Source organism: Felis catus, chromosome E3 (assembly GCF_018350175.1).
Source record: "Felis catus isolate Fca126 chromosome E3, F.catus_Fca126_mat1.0, whole genome shotgun sequence".
NCBI classification, from domain to species: Eukaryota; Metazoa; Chordata; class Mammalia; order Carnivora; family Felidae; genus Felis; species Felis catus.
In genome coordinates, this window is record NC_058383.1 from 37,687,066 (window position 1) to 37,711,091 (window position 24,026).

Consider the following 24,026-nt stretch of genomic DNA (forward strand, 5'->3'; position numbering starts at 1 on the left):
CTAGATCCCTCCTGCTTCCAGCCCCCAGTGTCAAAGATGACTTTGAAACCGAGGTTTCCTGTTGTAGGATTGAAAATTAAGAAATAGGGGCATGACCCCAGGCCTCCTCCTGTGCCTATTTGTTTCTTTATTTTTATTTATTTATTGAGAGAGAGCACAAGCAGGGGAGGGACAGAGGGAGAGGGAGAGAGAATTCCAAGCAGGTTCTGAGCTCAGCATAGAGCCTGATGCGGGCTTGATCCCATGACCCTTGGATCATGACCTGAGTTGAAATCAAGAGTCTGAGGCTCAACCCACTAAGCCACCGAGGCATCCCCACCCCCTTCCCCCCATACCGTACCTGTTTTTAAAGAAACCCTACCTTGTCCTTGGCTCCCCGAGCCTTTGTCCTTCAGATCAGAACTCCTTTACTTTGAAATATTACCTCTGGGGTCCTCTTGAAGACTTCACACCCCCAGTTGAGAGTGTGTTTGAAAAGGAAGAAGCTGGGGAGTCACTGGGAGGTTGGCAGTAGAAGGGGGGAGTGTGAGAGTGACAACATGCTATTGTGATGGCGTCACCTCAGAGAAGATGCAGAATTCAGTGCTGGGGCCAGCTGCCCTGGGTTTTCCTAAGTCGGGAGGTGCTGATCTCAGGGAGGAATGAGGAGGCAGTTTGGCTCACTGCCTCCCTCTCCCTTGCTTTCCTCCTGATTCGAGGGTCCACAGTCCACAGTCAGTGACTGATAAGACTGACCTAACTAAGGCCACCACTGCCCTCCCCCAGGTCAGCTCTCCCACCCAGGACGGCAGCCAGTGTTTTCCCAGGACTGGGAGAAATATGGAGCTTTGCCAGGGAAAGGGAGGGAGGTGATGTCTGTTTTGAAGATAAACATAACACACCAGAACCTGCCAGCACGTCCAAAATTGTGCTGTTTCACAAGCCTCGTCCCCTACCATCTTTACATCGTCTGCCGTTGAGAAAGCAAAATGCCATGGAGGAAAGCAAAATCCAAGACCATTCTAAATATAGTCAGGGGATATAAGGGGCATGAATGGAGAGAATGTCTCCACAGGTATATGTATGTATCTGAGTATGTGGGGGTTACCTGTGGTTACACGTGAAAGGACGTGCAAATACCTACATGTAGAATCTGTGTGTGCAGAAACCAAAGTGTATGTGAGTGTCTGTGACCAAATGATCTCTGAGTATGTAGCACAGTGCCCAGCACACAGGACCCATCACCTGTGTGCCATCACAGTGAATGGCAGAGTGAGCGGGTTTGGGAGGAGTAAAGAAGGTGTCTGTGCACCGAATGTTGTGTGCGGAGGGTCCTGGGGAAAAAAGTATGTCTGGGGTGAGCAGGTGAGTGTGGCTACGGAGAGGTAATTTTATGCATGATGCGTGGATTACAGGTCGCGGGAGCTTATGTGTAGCAGGTGTGTGCATGCGGTGAACCGGATGCCCGACCCAGGGTGGAGACCCGGGAAGACCCAGCCATAGGAGGACACCTACCTGGCCCTGGCTTTGTGGTTGCGTCCCACCCCCGTGAACCAAGGGGAAAAGTCTGAGCCTTGAAAAACTCACAAGCACTGGCAACATTTCACGCCAATTCCTCCATCTGTGACATTAGGCTCAAGCTTTTCCCAATCCAGGGAAACCTTAATTTTTCTTTAGAAGACCATAGAGGCAGTAAAAAGGAAACGTACGCAAAACAAAATGGAGTAGGGGCGCCTGGGTGGCGCAGTCGGTTAAGCGTCTGACTTCAGCCAGGTCACGATCTCACGGTCCGTGAGTTCGAGCCCCGCGTCAGGCTCTGGGCTGATGGTTCGGAGCCTGGAGCCTGTTTCCGATTCTGCGTCTCCCTCTCTCTCTGCCCCTCCCCCGTTCATGCTCTGTCTCTCTCTGTCCCAAAAATAAATAAAAACATTGAAAAAAATTAAAAAAAAAATGGAGTAGAGGCATGAATTTGCCTGTACCAAAGGTGTATTCCACAGGTTCTGAGGGATTCCCTATACTGACTTCTTATCCAAAGGATAAAAAAAATAACATGCACAGATAGGCATTTTCTGTGTCTGCTTGCACTGTGGAACCTTTAATGTTTTTTCAAAATTTCAGTGGGGAAGAGAACCAACTTCTAGAGTATTCTTCTTGCCAGGAACCGGGCTATAGACCTATAGACATTCCTACACTTATACCTTGACATAATGAGGTAATTCTAGCAGCCACAAACCCAAGGAATAGGCCAGGTGTTTTTCATGTATTATTTCATGGGATCCTCACACAGCCCCTCAGGGAGGGAGCCACCTCGCACGGAAGAGTAGAGACTCTGGAGTCAGATTGCTTGGGCTTCGTCCTGGGCCCCACCACTTAACAAGCTGGGCCACCCTAGCTAGGCAAATGACATAATTTTGTGCTTTAGTTTCCTCACCCATAAAATGGAGACACTAATAGCCCCTCTCTCTGTGGGGTTGTTGCCAGGATTAAATTAAAACACGCAACATGCTTGAAACGGTACACAGCCCACAGAAAGCGTTCTGTAAATGTTATGATTATTACTCATATTTTACTGATGAGGAGACTGATGGCCAGAGAGGTTGAGCTGCCGGAAGTAGGAGGGCCAGAATTCCATCTAGCCCCTGACTCTTGTGAGGGCCCGCTAGGCTACTTGACCAGGCTTACCTTTGGTGACACTGTTCTTGCTGATCCCAAGACCTTTCCCTCCTCTTCAGAAACTGGCAAAAATTTAGAATTGCTGGATTTTTCTAATGGCCGGTCAGCACTTTGACATGTGTTAGTAACAAAATTTCAAACATTTAAACGTCATTTGCTTTAGACTATTTATTTTAATCCTTATTTATTTTTGAGAGAAAGACAGCATGTGAGAAGGGGAAGAGCAGAGAGAGAGGGAGACACAGAATCCAAAACAGGCTCCAGGCTCTGAGCTGTTAGGACAGAGCCCGACGTAGGGCTTGAACTCATGAACTGTGAGATCATGACCTGAGCCGAAGTCGGACGCTCAACCGAATGAGCCACCCAGGTGCCCCTGCTTTAGACAATTTATTAAGGTCGGGGTTGGGGGGAGCCTGGTTGGCTCAGTCCGTGGAGCATGTGACTCTTGATCTCAGGGTTGTAAGTTTGAGCCCCATGTTGGATGTAGAGATTCCTTAAAAAAATAAAATCTTAAAAAAAATTTATTAAGGATTATTTCCTGAACAACAAAATACCTTAAAAACAAACAAACCCAGAAACCCTTAACTCCATTTCACATTTGACCCTCACTCTGCTCATGTAGATGGAGAAGGCATATTTATTATCCCTAAAAACAAATCCAGCATGAGGAAGCTGCATCCCCAGAGAGGTTAAGCCCCAGTTCACCCAGCTAAAACATGACAAACCAAAGGGCCAATTTTCTACCCATCCAACTATCCCTTCTACTACATTCAATCACATTGATTTGTGTTAGTCTGGAGCCTAGACCGATTGTGACAGTACATTTTTCTGACACACTGAAAAGAGTGATTTCGTATTTGTGAAGAATGCAAACACATTTGTTGGTTATATTTCCATTTTCTCCAAACTTCTGAATTTTGTCCTACCAAAATTTCAAAAGATTTAGAATTTACACATATTTGTGCAGGCATAATCTCTGCTCTGGAGGAGTGAATGATCCAGTTAGGGACCCAAGACATGGAACTGGAGTGACTGGGTAAATCCTGGGGGATAAAGTAGCCATATGCCCCTATCATAACCCAGGTCACATGGGGGGAGGGTGGCAAACGATTTTCTTTCTCACTTGTAATTATTTGAGAAGTTAAACCCAAGCACTGCAGACTTTTTATTTAAACAGTTAACAGATTACCTTTATGGAGGAGAATCCGTTTACATAACATCAGGACTCCCCTGGGAATACTGAGACACCCAGGGGGTTCTGAGCTTAGGGAGTGGAATTCTAGCTCCACTCTGAAGGCTGGACAGGTTTGGAACGGCAGAGACCAGGGGGTCGGATCCTGGGGGAAGATCAAGGGCCCAGACTCTGAAAGGGAGGGAGCCATTTGTGTGTGGCCAGTGAGGAGTCAAGGTGAGTTGAGGTGGGTTAGGGAAACCCTTAGATGGAAGGTCAAGAAGTCTGGGCTTGAGGCCACTGCAAGTTTCTAGACAGAGAGGGCCATGAACAAGCAGGGAGGGTCAGGCGGGCAGCAGCACTGGGGCTCACCGAGGGGCGAGAGCCTGGCATCAAATCAAGCAGTCGATTTTGGCAACCCAGACAGCGTCCCTCGGACCGTGCCCCTCAAACCCGCGGTCCATGGGTTGCCAGCTGGAGGGCTCAGGGTCTGCGTCCCCCCCCAGACGCCGCCCCACTGCTAGGAGCTGGGGGCCAATACGGGAGCCCCGTAAGGAGGCGGCGGAGGAAGCCCACCTCAGCAGTCTGGCCCTACTTAGGACCCCCGTTGGGCCCTGGACCCCAGCTGCTCCTGGCCCCGCGACTCGGGTGCAGATTATCCGGCGGGACCGGGTCCCGGAGGGGGCGCATCTTCCGGGCTCGGGCGTCCTCACCGCCGACGGGTCCGCTTTTCCCGCTGCACCCCCTCGCCTTCGAGGGGAAACTGAGGCCCCTAAAGCAGGGCGGTTTGGAACAGGAACGAAAGGGTGGGAGAACCGAGCGCCTGGCCAAGCTTGGCGTGGTCTCGAAAGCCCGCTTCTCAGCGCAAAACGCTACCGCTGAGCGAGGCTCGACACCGCGACCCCCAGCACCCACCGCCGGGGGAGCTGCTGAGCTGAGTCCCAGCCGAACCCCGCCCGCGGGAGCCCGCCCCGCGCATGCGGCCGTGGTCCCTCCCCCGCCCCCTCCAGGGCCGCGCGCTCCCGAGTCACGTGCCAAGACTCGCGCAGGCGCAGGCGCACGGCGTTGCTTCCTGCGGACACAGGCGCTTCGAGGCGGCCAGGGCGGCGGCTCAGCGCTGGGGTTCGTCCCCTCCCCGCCCGGCCCGCGGGCTTCGCCGCCTGGGTCTTCCCTGGGCCCCAGCCGTCCCGTGCGCGGTCTGGCCGCTGGAAGCCCAGAGGCTCTCGGAAGTTTTGATTTGGAACCAGGAAAGGGTTTGAACTCTCTCAGAGTTGTGGGGAGAGGCCACGGTTTCCGGAAGTGAAGAACGTCGAAGAAATTGTTGTTGGCGGTTATTAGGTTGTGGTTTTCACATGCGGCCAGCCCAGGAGCTGAGATTTTAAGAGATTATCCCTCCTCCCTTACCCCGCCAGAGACTTAGAAGTTGGTATCCAAAGTGCCCTCTCCTGCTGTCCTTAAGGATTAAAAACCCAGCCTTATGCTGGCACTTGGCCCTACCTCTGGGTGAGGGGAGATGGGAAAGCGCTTGGGGCAGGTGAAACTCCAGATGGGGGTAGGGGGCGCTAGGGAGGGTAATCTCATTGGAATGTCTCTCTTGGCTCCTGGGGTTCCCTGAGTCGCTAATTTAGGAGCTAAAAAGAACTCCAGAGATTCTGTACTATCCCATGAAATGGTCCTCAGCCTCTCTTTGAAACGTGTCCAGTGACAGACCTCAAGTGTAGGTTTTCTGACAGGATGTTGATTTGGGTGGCTCCCTCTGCCCTGGATACCCACCAGTTGTGAGAGGGCATCATATCCCTTTGCAGCCCTGTGGAGAATGCCTGGGTGGGAGTGTGCACCTGCCTCTTGGCCACACCACACCACACCACACCTTGGCCCGCTGTGCATAACAGAAGCTGGGAAGGGGCCTGTATGGCTAAATCGAGGTTGGCTGGTTGGTTACTGAAAGGAGAGAATTTACTTGTAATTTCCTGGGTTTCCTTGGCTGTTATGTTTGGAGTGGAGATCATTTGGTCCCCGGGGAATCTGGGAGGAAAAGGGAAGTCCTTGGAAAGGAGTTAGGTGCCCTCCCTGGGTAAGAATGAATTGGCTAACCTGCCCTCTGCACTAGGAAGCCTTATTCCCTGATACGCATCCCTTTTCTGGGTTTAACTTCACGGAACACCCAGCAGTGGTGGGGAATTGTAATACAAAAAAAGAGCTATGTGGTCCCACCTGTTCTTTTTACAGATGAGGACGTTGACACCTAGTAAAAGAGTGTTCAGGGTCACAGAACCAGCTGGTGGCAGAGGTGGGACTCAGGTCTCCTGATTCCCAGGCCTGTTCTCTCTCTCCTACCCCGTATATAATAGGGGCCAGCACGAAACAGATGGCACATTATGAATGGGTAATTTGAGGCAGGGTGTAGGGAAAGAACCGTGGATAGTGAAATGTTCTGGGGCTTGTAACAGAGGGATCTTACCATCTCTACGCCTCGAGGCAGAGAGGCTGTGTGGAGGGTCATTTTGCTAGAGCTAGGACTTCAGGTCAAGGGGTTCAGGAAGGCAGTTGGGAGGAAATAAAACCCCTATGATTTGTCAAGGCTCTCCATGTACTAAACCCCATGGGAAGTCAGAGGGCAAAGGAGACTTGATTAGTCCATGCAGGAAAATTCCAGAACACAGTACAGATAGAAAAGGATGCAGAAAGTACCTAGAGGAGCAATGAAAGGTATCCAATATAACATGTGACCTTACTTCTGCTCGTTTGTTAATAGTTTACACTTCTTGAGCACTTACTCTGCATTGTGTGTGTCCATTATCTCATTGCATTTTCCCATAAACCCAGTTTTCTCCATTTGACAGATAAGGGAACTGACAAGTGAAACAACTTGAGGAATGGAGATGTGAACAGCCAACGGGACACCTGCCTCTCCGGGATCTTATCTTGGGTATAGTAGTTCCTTCGTGGATGTTTGTGCAGTGGATGACGGAGTGAATGAATGCACAAATGAACAAGGAGCAAACACACGTAGGATTAGGTGGCAAATCTCCCTGAAGACCCTTAGTGTGCCTTCCTCCATGAGACTGGAGGCTCTCTGCAGAGGTGAGTCCTGTGCCTGGCGGTATCTCTGTTGCTGGCTTGTAATGAGCCAGGTATTCAGGTTAAAAGATCAGGTGTCTAGATGTGCAAAAAACCTTGGACTTCTGGGCTTTCCTAGTGGAAGTTTTTGGAATTAAGCAGTTTTCTCTCTCGGTGCCATCTTGATCCAGTCCTGATTTCTGATGCCCCCACAATCTGGGCAGGGGTCCAGCGTGCTGCCTCATCTCTGCTCGGCTCCTACCCATCGCTCCACCTACAAGCTCAGTTCTGCTCCTTGCATCACTGGTGTCGATCCTGGAACACGGTGTTCTTCAGGGAGAAACCACCTACCAGCGTGGTGGGGAGTTTTAGCAGCATCCCTACGGTGGCCTGCCCTGGAGCAGAAAGCTCAGTGTGGAGGCTTTGTTTCCTTTCTCCGCAGTCCCTCTTTCCTCACCATCTCCTCGCTTTAGAATCCCCTTGTATTGGCCTCTTCCTTCCTCGAGGGCCCCACACAGTCTTTCACTTGTTCACTGTCCAGGCTCCTCAAGCCAGGAAGAAGAGCCTCACATAGACTGATCACTTGCCCTGCCTGCCACCGTGCCTCATGTGTCCTCTCCATCATCTCATTTCATTTCTTAGTGACACACTAGGTAGGAAGTGTCAGGGAGCGGCCTTGCAGACGGGAAGACCTAGACTTCGGTTGGGTAACTTGTTCAAGATCACACAGCTTTTGAGGGTAGAGCTGGCCTTTGACCTCTGGCCGGATTCCAAGGCCATCCTGGCCCACTTCTCGCCCAGAATAAGTCCTGCTGCTGCAGTATTTACGTTCATGTTGACCTTTGCTGTTCGGAGCATTTTCCCTGTGCCTTGGCCTGTGCCCCTGGGGCTTGGGCCTGTCGGATGTGCTGTTTCAGCCTGCCCTGGTGGGTTTCCACACGGAGCTGCCTGACATTTGATTCCACCCACAGGCCTTTGCTGACAACACCTCCTCCATATGGAAGGCCATTTGACGTGCTTCAGAGTGGCAATATCCAACCCGTTCTCTAAAGCCCAACTTCTGTGCCATCTCCCGAACGATGTCCCTCTAAACTCATTCGCCTCCAGATTCCCAGACTCACTTTGTGAACCTCCTCTGAAGGATTTAGCACGTTATTTCCTGCATGTACAGTAACTCGCATATGCAACTTGCTTACGTGGTTGAGGGCAGGGACTGTACTGCAGTGGTGTTCGTATCGCTCCAGCTCCTAACAGAGGAACTTACACATGGTAAGTAAGCCCCCAGTGAGTGAAGGCCTTGGGGGAGCTCATGGTGGTGAAAAGAGTTTGTAAAATGAAGATGTATCCCTCAACTTTACATGCTGACTTTGCTTAAAACAAAATTCAACTGCAGTATAGATGTCCTGGTTGAGTCTGGGGGATGGGTGGTGGAGGACACCTTGTGTTTCTCTTGAGGAGCTTTGAGTTTAGGGAAATGAAGTGACATGGGTGAGGGCTGGCGGTGGAGACAGGCTGTGTGGGTGCAAGGGGCCCAGATGGGGCCCCAAGAGCGGCGAGCTGCGTCCCTTGGCCATTACCACGGCTGCAGCTTCTCTGAGGCCATCCCCTGTGCTCTCTGAGTCCCTTTATGTTTGCTGTCATAGATAAAGGCCACCACTCCTGCTTCATCACCATGGGTGAAGGGTCCTTGGCCATAACATCAGCATCCCCCTCCCTGGGACCCGAGTCAGCTCAGAGTACCCATTTCCCATATGACCACAGACACACAGACGCTGGGGCCCTTCAGTAGAGAACGGGTGTGGGCTGGGATGACTCACCTGCTCTGTCGCCGCCTACAGCTCGGTTTAAAGCCTTTTCGAATCAAATCTCTTCCCCGGGAGAGACACAGGAGTCTCTCTTTACAGTTAGCAGCTTGGTGCTAACTTGGGACGGTTGGTGCCCGTCACTGTCCCAGTGTCTGAAAGTCCAGGTTAGTAAGGAGCCATCCAGGTGCGTGTTCACGAAAAACTGGTAGAAGCAGCCTAGAAAGCAGTGCCTTGACCTGGGCATCAGACAACCTCGACCTTAACTGGGCCCCACCAGGAACTCACTGTGCGGCTATAAAGGAAAGGGGTTTGGGACACCTGGCTGGCTCAGTCCGTAGAGCAAGCTACTTTCAGTCTCGGAGTTGTGAGTTTGAGTCCCACACTGGCTGTAGAGATTACTTAAAAGTGAAAACTAAAAAAAAAAAAAAGGAAAGGTTTCTTCTTTCAGTAAACATGTTTTGACCACCTACTCCTGCCGTGCGAAGTAAGGACAAGGTGAGCAATGAGAAGGCAAAACCAATCCCTATTCCTGGTGGCCTCTCAGTCTCTGTAAAATCAGTTCGAGTCAGGGTGATAAATGCTCTACGGAGGTGTTTTGGGAGCATGGAAGAGAAAGTAAACACATCTTTCCTGGGGGAATGAATGAGCACAGGGAGATTTAACTGAACAGGACACATTTGAGCTGGACCTTGGAATTGGGATTCTCCTGGCAGACAGGAGTAAGTCTTACAACTTTGGAGAGTGTTGTGCAGGACGTTGTTGGGGGGAATGACGTCAGTGGGGTGTAGAGAGGAGATAAGACTCCAAACCCTGTCTGGATCTAGCAGAGAAGGCCTTACTGGGTCACGCTGACTTCAGACCTTCTGAATGTGGAGGGGAGACACTGAACTGATCTGTGTTGTGGAAAGATCAGTCTGACAGCAATATGGAGGATGAAGTGGAAGGTCAAAGACGCAGAGAGACACTGAGTAGAACAGGGTTAGACTACCACAGGAAGTAACTTTTTGTTTTTGGTGTGGATTTCTTAATGTTTATTTTTATTTATTTATTTATTTATTTATTTATTTATTTATTTATTTATTTATTTATTTATTTATTCAACGTTTATTTATTTTTGGGACAGAGAGAGAGCATGAACGGGGCAGGGGCAGAGAGATAGGGAGACACAGAATCGGAAACAGGCTCCAGGCTCTGAGCCATCAGCCCAGAGCCTGACACGGGGCTCGAACTCACAGACCGTGAGATTGTGACCTGGCTGAAGTCGGACGCTTAACCAACTGTGCCACCCAGGCGCCCCTAATGTTTATTTTTGAGACAGAGAAAGAGAGAGAGAGAGAGCGCGCGCGCGCAGGGGAGGGGCAGAGAGAGAGGGAGACACGGAATCTGAAGCCAGCTTCAGGCTCTGAGATGTGAGCACAGAGCCCAACACAGGCTCAAATTACTGAGCCGTGAGATCATGACCTGAGCCGAAGTCGGGTGCTTAACCAACTGAGCCACCCAGGTGCCCCAGGAAAGAACTTTTTGAGGACCCCATCTGTGGGATTAAAGAGGGTTGGATTAGAAAAATCCCTAAAACTAAAATTCTCTGCCTCTGAACCCACCTGGGCATTTGGTTCTTTTCACCTACCCCATCCCCCAACTCCTAGCTGATGATGTTCATTGCTTGCCCATGCTCCATTCTGGGTGTGCTGTGACCTGTTTGGGTTTTGACCCTATCCAGTTTCCCTGTTTGTAAAGTCTGTCCACCCAGCACTTCAGCTGAGACTTTGGCTCCTTGGAGACCAACCGGTAGGAGGCTGTACTGTGCCCTGGGGTCCTCGCCACCCCCACCTCTTGCCCTGACTCTGCTCTCACCTCTGGCATCGTCCTCCAGTCTCTAGACTGGAAATGGCAACTATGCCAGCCTTTCTGTAACTCTTTTCAAGAGGAACTATGAGACATTATGTTTCACTGGAAGATGTTTACAAGCAGGAACTAGAAAAATGGATTAAGGAGACCTTGGGACATTGGTCTAAGAGAGAACAGAATGTGAAATACAGGGCAGTCCCCCCAGAGTGACCCCGCAAGTCTAAGCCCCTTGATTTAAATTTAGATCAGTTCTATAAAATGTAACCTTAAAGCCAGAAATACTGTGTCTTCTGCTAACCCCTTCCCTGTAATCCCAGGCTAGGGTTACAAGTACTGCCCCTTCTTGTCTACCTGTTTGTACAGTTGTGATTCTTGGGCCTATAGACTTCGGCAGCCAGTCAACAAACAGGTTGTTGGGCCTACTGTGTGCCCACCTCATGCTGGCTGGGATGGGATATAGGCATGCCTTGCTATGTTCTCAAGGAATCAGGAGACCAGTATTTTAGTCTAGTTGGGAATGCAAGACACATGTGAGAACCAACTAGAGAGCGGAAGAGATGAGTTGTGAAGAGGGCAGTTAACATTTGGTGGGTGGGGCTGCAAGTCCACAGAACCTGGAGGACGGAGCAAGTGGCCCCAGTCTCCTGGGTTCCCTTGGGATGGAGGCAGGATCCAGCCTAGATCTAGCTGGGGGTCTAAGCTGGATCCCAGCCAGCCTCAGTGGGAGATCGGGGGCCAAGTGGACTTCATGCTGCCCTCGCAAGGGACTATATCCTTAGTTCCCAAATGTTAATGCTGTTTTTACAGCCTGCATCTTCCTACTTGTCAAGATTCTCCAGTCATCCTTCCGCTTAAACACCTCTTTTTTCTTTTACTTTTTAAGTTTTTTTTATTTATTTTGAGAAAGAGAGAGAAAGAGCAGAGGACAGGCAGAGAGAGAGCTAGACAGAGGATCGGAGAGCTGGCTCTGCACTGATGGCAGAGAGCCTGATGTGGGGCTCGAACTCACAAACTGTGAGATCGTGACCTGAGCCGAAGTTGGAAGCTCAACTGGCTGAGCCACCCAGGCGCCAACGCCTCTTTTTTTCATAAAGACTCTTCCTTCCCACCAGCCAGCATGATGCTGATCTGCATGCAGCCCTTTGCTTATAACTGTGTTGTGACATTTGTTCCATCTTGTCATGTACTAGTGAATGTCGTGTACCTTGTCATGTACGTGTTTGTGTTTTCGCCAGTTCCACTAGATCAAGATCGTGAGCTTCTATTAGGGAATATGCCTGAGGTATTTCTCAAACTCCCAGTGAGTAGCCTAGAGTGATACCCTGCTCAGAAAATGTGTGTTCAGCGGGTGAGCAATAGTCTAGCAGATTCCATTCCCCCTGGTGTATCGGTTACATAAGATTAGTTTTGTGGGGCGCCTGGGGGGCTCAGTCAGTTAAGCGTCCAGCTCTTGGTTTCAGCTCAAGTCGTGATCTCACAGTTTGTGAGTTCGAGCCCCACATCAGGCTCCATGCTGACAGTGTGGTGCCTGCTTGGGATTCTTTCCCCCCCCTCCCTACCCCTCCCCCATGCGTGTGTGCACTCGCACGCTGTCTCTCTGTCTCTGACAAGAAATAAACTTAAAAAAACATTGGTTCTGTGAAAGCAGTCCTAAAACCAGAAGGGGGAGGGGCCTGCATTCTGGGCCCAGTTTCTGGCAGGGGATCACATAGGGAAATGAAAGGTCACTAAGTTGGACCTGTGTGGCCACACAAGAGAAGGGTATCCAGTGGTCTCTTGGTCTTGACCCTTCAGGGTCAAAGGGACGAAAGGAGGGTCTCATTGGCAAGAATGCTGTCCCTTATCTTATAGAAAGAGTCTTGGAATCAGAAAAGTTGGGGACTAGTTCTGATCCAAGTTTTGATGACAATATACTTGTCTTGTTGACCTTATGGGATTGTTCTGTGAACCAAATGAGACGAGAAATATGTGAGTTCTTTGAAAAAGATGAAATATTACTAGAATATGAGGCACCATTGTACTTTCTTTTTGTTCCTGATTCCCAGCCTCTCCTTCACTCTTTCTATAGAGAAACTCTCAAGGCACCAGCTGTGAAGGCCAGCTGGGGAGAGCCTAGCCTGTCTGTGCTGAGTTCCCATTTAGGCTCAAAGACTAGATCCAACGTGGAAGAACACGGTTTTTTGGCTTCCAAACCAGGTAACTCTGGGTAAGTCACTTCAGCTCCCTGAGCCTCAGTTTCCTCATCGGTAATTGGGCGATGATAATCTACTCCTCCTACCTCTTAGGGCTCCTGGGAGGATCAAATGAGACAATTAATATGACAGTGGCTTGTAAACTGTAAAGGTCTGTCCAAATGCTATGGATTTACTTTTTAATCTGTGCTTGAGGGCTTTGGATAAAATTGGCCAAGACTGTTGCACATCTAGACAGTGACATCATATGCGTGTTATTGGAGTCCAGGGTGGGGCACAGAAGGCGTCCCCAGAGTCCCTGGAGCAGGACAGAATGCAGAAGGGAACCCCACCCATTGCCTGCCTGTAGGAGACCTGATTCTGAGGTCCGACCTGAAGAAATCCAACCTCCTAGTTTCCAAAGTGTCAAAGACTCTGCTATGACCTCTGTGCTCAGGGGATACTTGGATGACAGCCCAAGAGTAGGGGCTATTGTGATTTAGCTCTCTGTTTTTGGGGTCTCACCATGCTGTCTGGACTTGGCAGGCATTCAGGGTAAGGTTGTTGTGGAACAAAACACAGGTAGCACATTTTGTGGGACCTCATGTCATCCTATTCTTACTTCCTCTGTGTTGGCAAATTTCAGTTGTAGAAAAACATTAAAAAAAAAAAAACTTCAGAGAAATGGTAGCCCAACTCATGCTGGAAAATGTGACTGGCCAGTGTTAATGAAAAGTCAGGCTTCAGAAATGGGGTATCACCATCTCGGTGCTTTGTTACTCTCGGGTGGTGGTGAAGCCAGTCTTAGGGGAAAGGCTCTCCATGTGCCTGTGGCCACATCAGGTTTGAATGCCTTCATTGGCCTTGCTGGTCACTGGAACTGAAAGGAAATGGCTTAGTGAACAAGAATTTGTGGGCTAGTTTATAGTGTGCTTGGCCCTGTACTGGGAGCTTTGGGAAAGATGAAAAAGGTCAAGTTGTGGCTTCTGTGTTGGAAGTCCTTAGACCAGATTTGAGAAAGCGAGATGACTGGGGATTCCGGCTGGCAGGCCCTTGTGCGCAGGGCCAAGGGAGTGGCAGATAATTACCGACAGAGGAAGACAGAGGCGAGGATCCGCAAAGGCTCTCGGGAGGGTGGCGGGGGAGGCTTTCTAGAGGAAGTGGAAATATGTGAAAAAGACAAAGTCAATCACTGAGAGTCATCTCTGCTCCCTAAAATGTCTTCTTTCCCTTTCTGGCCCCAATTAGGAGATCCAATCAGTCTTCTATTGCTTTCCAACAAATGATCCAACTTAGCGGGTTAACACGACTCATTATCTCCCACCTCTGCTGGCCGTGCTGGTCATGCGTCCAGGCAGAACATGGTAGCTGTCAGCTAGGTGTTGCCCCCAGCTCATGGAGGCCACTCTTAGTCTTTCCCATGTGTCCTCTCCATCTTCAGTACAGCAGTGGGGCCTCAGATCCCCCCTTGGTTTGAATCTCTGACTTCCTCTTCTGTTATCAGCAGGAGAGAACCCTTTGCTTTTTTTGTTTTTTGTTTTTTTTTAATTTTAGAGAGAGAGAAAGTGCCAGTAGAGGAGAGGGGCAAAGGGAGAGAGAGGGAATCCCAAGCAGGCTCTGCCCTGTGAGTGTAGAGCCCAACACGGGGCTCGATCCCAGGACCTGGGATCAAGACCTGAGCTGAAATGAAGAGTCAGATGCTCGACTGACTGAGCCACCCAGGTGCCCCCAAAACCCTTTGCTTTTATTTTTATTTTTTTATTTTTTTATTTTTTAAACGTTTATTTATTTTTGGGACAGAGAGAGACAGAGCATGAACGGGGGAGGGGCAGAGAGAGAGGGAGACACAGAATCGGAAACAGGCTCCAGGCTCTGAGCCATCAGCCCAGAGCCTGACGCGGGGCTCGAACTCACGGACTGTGAGATCGTGACCTGGCTGAAGTTGGACGCTTAACCGACTGTGCCACCCACGCGCCCCACCCTTTGCTTTTAAAGACTTAAGTGTGATTAGGTGAGGCCCACCTGGATAGTCTCCTTTTGATTAGCATAAAGTCAACTGATAGGTAGCCGTAAGTACCATCCTGACCATTTTTTTGAGTGTACAGCTCAGGGGCATTAAGTACATTCATATTCCCGTGCAGCCATCACCACCACCATCTCCAGAATTCTTTTCCTTTTGGAAAACCGAAACTCTGTATCTATAAAACACTGACTCCCCATCCCCCATCCCCTGGCAACCACCGCTGTACTTTCTGTCTATGAATTTTACTATTCTAGGTACCTCATGTAAGTGGAATCATACAGTATATTTGTCTTTTTGTGAGTGTCTTCTTTCAGTGAGCACAGTGGCTCCGAGGTTTCTGCATGATGTGGCACGTGTCAGAATTTTCCTTTTTAAGGAGGAGTAGTATCCATTGTATGTGTATACCACATTTGTTTATCCACTCATCAGTTGTTGGACCCTTGAGTTGCTTTCGTCTTTTAGCTATGGAGAATAATTCTGTGTATATAATAATTATATGAACATGAGTGTGCAAATGTCTCTCTAAGATCCTGCTTTTTAAAAATGTTTGTTTATTTGGGGTGCCTGGGTGGCTCAGTGAGTTGAGTGTCCGACTTCAGCTCAGGTCATGATCTCACGGTTCATGAGTTCAAGCCCCACATCGGGCTAAGTGCTAACAGCTCAGAACCTGGAGCCTGCTTTGGATTCTGTGTCTCCCTCTCTCTCTCACCCTCCCCCACTTGCAATCTGTCTCTCTCTCAAAAATAAATAAACATTAAAAAAAAATTTTAAGTTTTTTTATTTTTGAGAGAGAGAGAGAGCATGTGTGAGTGGGAGAGGGGCAGAGAGGGGAGAGAGAATCCCAAGCAGACTCCACACGGCCAGCATATAAGCCCTATGTGGGGCTCAAACTCAAGAACCATGAGACCATGACCTGAGCCAAAACCAAGAGTCAGACGCTTAACCAACTGAGCCACCCAGGGGCCCCACTAAGATCCTGCTTTTAATTATTTTGGGTATATACCCAGAAGTGCAATTTCCGGGTTATATGGTAATTCTAATTTTAGTTTTTGAGGGAACCAACATACTGTTTTCCACGGTGGCTGCACCATTCTGCATTCCCGCCAACAGTGCACAGGTGTTCCAATTTCTCCACATCCTCACCAGCACTTGTTATTTTCTGTTTTTTGGACAATAGCCATCCTGAATGGGTGTGAGGTGGTATCTCGTTGTTGCTCTGATTTGCATTCCCCTAATGATCTGTGATGTTGAATGTCTTTTCTTGTGCTTGTTGGCCATTTGTTTGTGGGTCATGAGATCTTGATTGAGACACCCCTGTCATCTGCTGCATCGCATACCCTCACGGTAGGGAAAGTGCGTGTCAGGGTAAAATGCTCTGCAGATTACTGTTTGCCCAGAGCCGGTGGGTCCGGGGAACGGCAGGGGCCCTGAGTGCTCCTGGGTATGGGCTTTCTTTTCAGGGGTAATGAAATGTTCTAAACTTAGTGGTGATGGTTTCACAACTCTGCACACATACTAAAAGCCATTGAATTGTGCAGTTTAAATGGGCAAATTTTATACCATGTGAAGTATCTCTCAACAACTCTCTTCAAATGCTGCCTTTTGAACGTAGAAGTAAACCAGTACCCACGATAAGAGCGAATGTTACTGTTTCATTAGCCAGCTCTGCGGAGCAGGAGTGAACCTCACCCAATTGTGGTGAATCTGCATTCCTACCCAGAGTTCCAGTCACCCCGTCTCCCTCCGGTTTCCCTAATCCAGTTTTATTCCTTCAGTCTGATTCTGTCTTAAGTTCTTCTAACCCGGGGGGACCTCCTTACTGCATCTGTGGGGATGAGCAAACCTCTGTATTTGGCAGAAGTGGAAAGTGGCAGAATCCACCAGCCTGGGGCGTCTCTGGGCCTCACGCCCTCACCCCGGATTTGCAGGGGCTTACGGGAGGGAGAACATCAAGGTTGGCGGATGCCACCAGGAAAGAGGCAAGCGGTTGCCTGAGCTGTATTACGTAGGGCCCTAAAAGTGCCCCTCCGCCATTCCCACACCTGTTCTGCGTCTGGTCACAGCAGTCTGAGCGGAGCAGGGTTTTGAGGGCATAAAAATCGAGGTTTTTTTCAAGGGTTGGGGAAGAGGAGCCTGAAGGGGTTCTAGGCCATGCAGCCCTGGGCATGTTACTGTGGCATGAAGCCAGCCCCGAGCCGGCCAGGAAACCTCACCAAGACCTTGTGCTTTCTCAGGCTGAGAGCCTTTGAAAGGCTCCAGTCATAGAATTGCAGGTGTATGGAGGAGAGCTTTGCTGAGGCTTCGGTCTGCATGATTCTGACCCAGCCCATCTGTCCCGGATAAATCTGGAGGAGGGGGCCCCTTGCAAGCTTCCTGGCCCAGTAAGAAAGGTCAGCGGCCAAGGAAGCTACAGGGAAAACAGCAAATACCTGAAGGTTAGAAGTGCTAGAAACATATTTGGTCAGGATCGGGGGCAGAGGTTTGTCAAGCCCCTCTCGTCCAGCAGTGGTGCTTCTGTAGGTCCCAGACATTCCCAGAAAGAGTGTCAGCCCGCCACACACCATCCTTTGCAAAATAAGGTAGCGGATCCAAGAGAGGAGGCGGCTGGTCCAGGGCTGCGGGCCGATTCGTGATAATAGAGCCAGAGTTCCCAGTTCCCCGGCCCGCCTGGCCCACAGCCTCTGGTTCTGGAGCCTTCATGGCAAAGGAGCAGCCAGGACGGTGGACACCAGGGCGCCTCTGTGCACCTGAGCTGAATCGTTGGCCTTTCCCCACAGTGCTCCTGTCCCTTTGTTCCGAGTGGGCTTCTCTCCTGGTTTGCTTTCTCTCCTGCCTGCTCAGCCCTCGCAGCTTCCACGCCCGCACCATCTGGAGTGGAAACTGTCCCGAGGAGCTCCGTAACTTTGCCCACCCCCCTCCGCCACGTTCTGCCGAGCGTGGGCCCACACCAACGCAGGTTTCCCGAGTACAGTGAGTTCTCCTTTTTTAAAAATTTCTGAGGGCTCAGAGAGAATGAAATGTTGCTTCTCAGACTTGAGAGTCTTCGCACTTAAGCAGTGACAATTCAAAAAAAACTATTTGCAAAATCTTCCCCTTGGTATTTAACACAGTTCCTCACGTTCCTCTGCTCTGATTTGCATGACGGGTGAGGTGTGTGGCCTCACTGGGTTAGAGGCCCGACTGTGTCCCTGTGGCTTCACAGCCTGCAATGCTGCTGTGGCACAGATCTTGTCCCCTGAGGTCGGGGGTCCTAGAAAGCTCTCTGTCTGGGACAGCGTGAACTGCATCCCTTGTGCAAGGGCAGGTGTCCACTTTTCCGGCTGTCCACCTCTGTCCCCGTTGCCCCCTCTCTTCTCCTCCTTCCCTCTGTGCTTCCCTTCTGTTCTTCTTTGCATCACTCCCATCTCCACGTTTCCTCATCCTTGTGACCAAATGTCATCTGGCCACGCCCACATGCAGTAGTGTTTCAGCGCTGTCGCCATTGTTGGCTCGTTCCTTGTCATGGGTGATACCAGCCATCTGGGGATGGCTCAGGTCAGGAGCCAGGCTGTTCCCAGGGTGGGAATCACCTCCTCCTTAGGTTGCTCATGAAAGTAAGCAATGGGAAGACTGTGTTGTCTCTTGATGCCAGGGGCAACAGGGACGCAGGGCACCCCGAAGTCTGCATGTAGTGGCAATGTCACCTGCAGTGCGATGAATCGAAGGACGAGGTGTCACATGGGGCGGACAGGGTCAGAGTGCTTAGCCGGGTGGTCTTCCCTACCTGGAGTGTCTCCTTTGGGTGCTGTGCTGTCTCTTGGAGCTTGAAGGCTCATGTTGTGTTTGCACCAGGGCTGCCCCTCGAGCCCTCACCCATCTCTGCCGCGAATCTTCCTGCAGCTCCTGGCCTTTTAATCTCACCGAGGCAGGGCTGAGAAGGTGACCATGAAGCAGTTGTTTCCACCTTGTAATCAGGAAGCACCTGTCCCAGCCTCTGGTCCCTGTTTTGGCCACGCTCACATCACCTGCCGTTCCCCCAGACCAGCCGTATCTCCTGCCACCTCCGTTCTGCTAAATGCAGTTCCATTTGCCTGCCTTCCCCCTCGTCCTGCCTCGTTGCGCAGCCAAGACTCCCTGTGTTGGACCATTCCATTCTCGGGAAGCCACACCAGCTGGCTCTCCCCTGTGCTGCCGTGTTCCCCTCTTCCTATCTCCATTAAGGGTTTGTCACCTTGTGTGGTGACTGGCTGTTGACACGTCTGCACCCCCCACTGGATTCTGAGCTCGCTGGGGGCAGGGATGTCAGTATGGATCACAGACCTCGCTCTGTTCCTGTCATTTGCTAAGTGATGAACAAACAAAGTAGCAGATAATGTAACCACATTTGTTAACCATGCTTCTGCATTCCGACTCTTTTTGATGGCATGAAATCTCCGGAGGGAAGTAAATGTATCTGTTGGGGCTGGGAAGAGGGGATATGTAGGGGCTATGTGTAAGTTGCATTCCCACTGATTCTGCAGTGTGTGTTTCCTGTTATTACTGTAACAAGTTACCACACTGAGTGGCTCTAAACAACACAATTATGTTATCCTGCAGTTCTGGGGTCTGAAGTCTGAGATGAGTCTCACATGTTGGAAACCAAGGTGTCTGCCAGTCTGTGTTCCTTCTGGAGGCTTGCATTTCCTTGCCTCTTAGAGTCTGAAGTCAGCCTGCATTCCTTGGCTTGCGGCCCCTCCCTCCTGTCACCCCAGCCTCTGACTCCTGTGGTCTCCTCTACTCTGTACTCCGACCTCTTGTGTCCCTCTTACGAGGACCCTTGTGTTTATATTGGGCCCAGTGAGTAATGCAGGATAATCTCTCCTTCTCAAGACCCTTAACTTTATCACATAAACAGAGCCCCCTTTTACATGTTAGGTGACATATCCACAGGTTTGGGGGGATTAGGAGGTAGGCCTCTTTTGGGGGGCATTGTTCACCCTAACCCTGTGCAGGACCCCCACCCAGAGACCCAGCTTCTGCTGTGTGTTCCTGTTTGCATGGCTTGCTTCTTCCCATCGTTCAGGGCCTTGTGCTGGCTGGCTCTTCCAAGAAGTCTTCCCCAAGCCCCCTCTCCCTCCAGCCTGATGCTCCTCAGCCTTCGTTCCTGTAGCTGCGCCGACCGTGAGCATGTCTCTGGTCAAACCGAGACCTTCCTTGGTCTGTGCATCTTTCCGCTTCTGTGCAGATACTGGGAGGGCCTTTCTTTCTCCTGTCTGGAATGCCCCCAGTTTGACCTCACCTGTCTCCCCTCTCCCACTGTGCTGCCCCCACTGTCAGCCAGAAGCTCCAGATTGGCAGAACTCAGACGCCCCGTCACTCTAATGACGACCATGGTGCTTTCCAATTCTGGGTTTGCAAGTTAGTCTGCACCCCTGGACCACGAGGGAGCATCTTGGAGCATGGGGCCACCCCTGATCAATCCTGGCTTCCCGGGCCCCGACACTTAGCATGTGGTGACAGATTGGCATGAAGTGGCTTCTCTGCTGTTTGAGCTTTCACGGTGTGATCTGTAGCTCGCACTGGTACGGCACTTGGCATCCGCCACCTCAGATTATTTATTATCACTTATTTTTTTCTGCATGTGCCCTGCTGCCCACCCCCACCCCAAACACAATTAGAACAGAGGGTCGCCAGCCCCTCACAGAATCTTACAACCAGTGGATGGCCTAAGGGTTGAGCGGAATGAAAATGCCTGCTGTTTGACCATCTTTAACCTGCAGAATACTAGGTGTCTTTTGACCAGGAGACAGAGTATTCATTGGCCAGGGTGTCTCGATGCAGTGGTGGCCAAGTCCTCAGGCCTCCTTCCCTGCCGGCTGCCGCCTCCTTCCTCCCAGTGCGGGAGCTTCTCCTTCCTCCCTAGGGACTGAATGGCAAGCCAGCCGTGAGTGTATCGATTTACATCAAGAGCTAGAACTGCCATGCCCACCAGCTGCATGGCAGGCAAAAGGGAGTGTGCTCAGACTCGGGCCCACGTGGGGGTGGGCCAGCCCAAAGCAGACGCCCTGCAGCCCAGCTGAGTGCCTCCTCCAGCAAGCTGGCAGCACAAGGCGGGTTCTCCGCAGGAGGGAATGTGCCCTGCGAGCAGCATGCTCTGATTTTCTCAGGGTCACGGGATGATACTGGCACAGCCCAACGCTTACTAGGAGCAGTTGCTACAGCCCACAGGAAACCAGGGCTGTTGGCCTGGGTGATTTCCCCTCCCTCCTGGCCCGGCCGGCCTGCCTGCCTGCCTCTCTCTCTCCCTCCCTCCCTCCCTCCCTCCCTCCCTCCCTTCCTTCCTTCCATTCTCCCTCCTTTCTTCCCTCATTTCCTCCCTCCCTCCCTCCCTCCCTCCCTCCCTCCCTCCCTCCCTGTCTCCCTCCCTTCCTCCCTGGATTCTCTCTTTCTTTATTCTTTTCTTTCTTGGGCTCCTTTTTTTGAATTATAGTTTCCATTGCTAAAATAAAATGCACGTATCTTAAGTCCTCAGTTCAATAACTTTGACTAATACATACACTCATGTAACTGCTATGTTAATTACCCCAGAAAGTTTGTTCCCTTGTACCTTTTCCAGTTAAGCACCTCTCCAAATGTCCATCAACTGAAATGATCAATGAATGGGTGAACAGAATGTAGTCTATCCATACAACCCGATGTTGCTCAGCAGTAGGAAGGAAGCTCTCGTACCCACTACAGTGTGGATGAACCTTGAAAACATGATGCTGAGTGAAAGAAGCCAGATGCAAAAGGCCTCCGAGTGTGTGAGTCCACTTATGCACAGTGTCCAGAATAGGCAAATCTGTTGTGGCAGAAAGCAGATGGATGGTTGACAGAATGGTGTGAGGGGGCCTCTCTAGGGCTGGGCAGGGCGGTGGGGGGGGGGATTGGTTGGGACTGAGCTAGTGGGTATCTGGTTTCCTCTGCAACTAGACAGTGGTGATAGTTGCATAGCTCTGTGAATATACCAAAACCCACAGCATTGTACCCATTAAAGAGGTGAGCGCCATGGTGTTTGACATATTATTTCCATGAAACTGTTATTTTAAAACAAAGACCTGGAACATTCCCGGCACCCCAGAAAGTGCTTCCATGCCCCTTCCCAGTCCTACTCGACCCCCAGAGGCAGCCACAGTGGTGTCTTTTTCCAATCATGTCTGTTCAAGAACTTCCTATAATTGGAATCACATATTAGGTACTCATTTGTGTAAGGCTTCTTTCACCAAGCATAAGGTTTTTGAGATTTGCTCATATTGTTATGTGTTTTTTTTTTCTTTTCTCCTGAGTAGAATGACTTTACCATAGTTTCTTATAGATGGAGAGCTGGGCTGTTTCCAAGTTATAGATATTATGCATAAAACTGGTATGGCTATTCTTTTTTTTAATGTTCATTTGAGAAAGAGAGAGATTGCAAATGGGTGGGGGCAGAAAGAGAGGGAGACAGAGAATCCCAAGCAGGCTCCAGGTTGTCAGTGCAGAGCATGACGTGGGGCTCAGACTCACAGACCGTGAGATCATGACCTGAGTCAAAATCAAGAGTCAGACACTTAACCCACTGAGCCACCCAGGCGCCCCAAAACTGGTGTGGGTATTCTTGTAAAAGTATACCAGGGGACATATGTTTACTTTTTTTTTTACCTAGAAATGGAATTGTTCGGTGTACAGTTGTATTTTTAGTTTTATGACAAACTGATAGACTTTTTTCCCAGATTAGTTATATCGTTTCACACTCCCGTCAACACTATATGAGAGTTTTGGTTGCTCCATGTCTTCACTAACATTTGGTGTTGTCAGTCTGGTTTTTTTTATTTTTATTTTTTTAGTGTTTTTAAAATTTATTTTTGAGAGAGAGAAAGACAGAGTGCGAATGGGGGAGGAGGAGAGGGAGAGGGAGACACAGAATCCGAAGCAGGCTCCAGGCTCTGAGCTGTCAACAACAGCCCAACACGAGGCTCGAACTCATGAGCTGTGAGATCATGACCTGAGCTGAAGTTGGACACTTAACCAACTGAGCCATCCAGGTGCCTCGGTGTTGTCAGTCTGTTTAATTGTAGCTATTAGGGTTGGGGTGTTGAAAATTTTAAATTTTTTTTAATGAATTTTAGTTATAAATTTTTTTTTAATGGTTAATGCTTTTAGTGTTTTGCCTAAGCAGTGTTTGCCTACTTCAAGGTCATGGAGATATTTTCAATTAAAAAAATTTTTTTTAACGTTTATTTATTATTGAGAGACAGAGCATGAGCATGGGAGGGGCAGAGAGAGGGGGAGACACAGAATCCGAAGCAGGCTCCAGGCTCTGAGCTGTCAGCACAGAGCCTGATGTGGGGCTCAAACTCACAAACTATAAGATCATAACCTGAGCTGAAGTCGGATGCTTAACTGACTGAGCCACCCAGAAGCCCCGATATTTTCTATTTTTTTTTAAGATGCTGTATTTCCTTTATGTCTAGGATCCAGCTTAAGTTTTCCACGTGATACATGGAGTTGTGGTTCATTTTTTCCCTTTTGGGTAGATAATTATTTCATCCCATTTGTTGAAGATATTTGTCTTTCCCCATTGAATTATCTTGCTTTCTTTGTTGAACATCAATTGATCATATATGTGTAGTTCTATTTCTGGATGATGTTTCCTGTTCCATTGGTGTCTTTGTGTACCCTCATGCTAATACCAAATTGTCTCGATTATTATTGTTTGTAGTAAATCTTAAAAGCAGCTACTATAAGCCCTTCAACTTTATTCTTTATTAAGACTATTTTGGCTATTCTAGTCCTACAGAATTGACTACTTAAATTTTTACCTAATTGGCTGCTAGTCAATTTCTAGAAAAATTCCTTCTGGAATTTTTATTGGGATTACATTGAATCTATAGATCAATCTGGAGGGAATTGACATTTTAACAATATTGAGTCCTACAATCCATGAACATGGTACATCTGTACATTTATTTGGGTCTTTTATTTTCCTCAATAACATTTGGTGGTCTTTAGCAAAGAAGTCTTGTACATCTTTGGTTAAATTTATTTCTAAGTGGCATTTGTATTGTAATAGAGGAAACTGGACACCACAGAGGGATGAAAAGGTGGTAGATGGGTAGACACTGGGGCTGCTGTTTTGGGTTCATCACCAACAAAAAGCAGCTGGTCACATGGGATGTTTCTTAGTGAGTCCCCACCATCTGGATTTCAGAATTAAGCCTATTCTCTGAGGACATAACAGCCAAGAGTCTGTGTTCTCTTATTCCCTCCACGAACTGAGATGAACACCTTTTTAGTCGTCCCTTCTGGGCACCAGCTGTACT

General features: G+C 49.5%; 1 protein-coding gene across 9 annotated transcripts in view; it reads left to right on the forward strand.

The window, feature by feature from the left end:
• Positions 1–4,959: 4,959 nt before the first annotated feature.
• ADCY9 (adenylate cyclase 9) overlaps positions 4,960–24,026 on the forward strand; it is a 171,042-nt gene continuing 151,975 nt past the window's right edge. For 2 of the 9 annotated variants that reach the window (XM_045047979.1, XM_045047982.1), the window contains exons 1-4: positions 4,970–5,245; positions 6,667–6,907; positions 7,855–8,152; positions 12,605–12,742. The gene's annotated coding sequence lies outside the window, so the exon portion shown is untranslated. Of the gene's footprint in view, positions 5,246–6,649; positions 6,908–7,854; positions 8,153–12,604; positions 12,743–24,026 lie in introns of all 9 variants that reach the window. The other 7 variants (XM_045047974.1, XM_045047976.1, XM_045047980.1 and 4 more) reach the window with 7 other exon arrangements.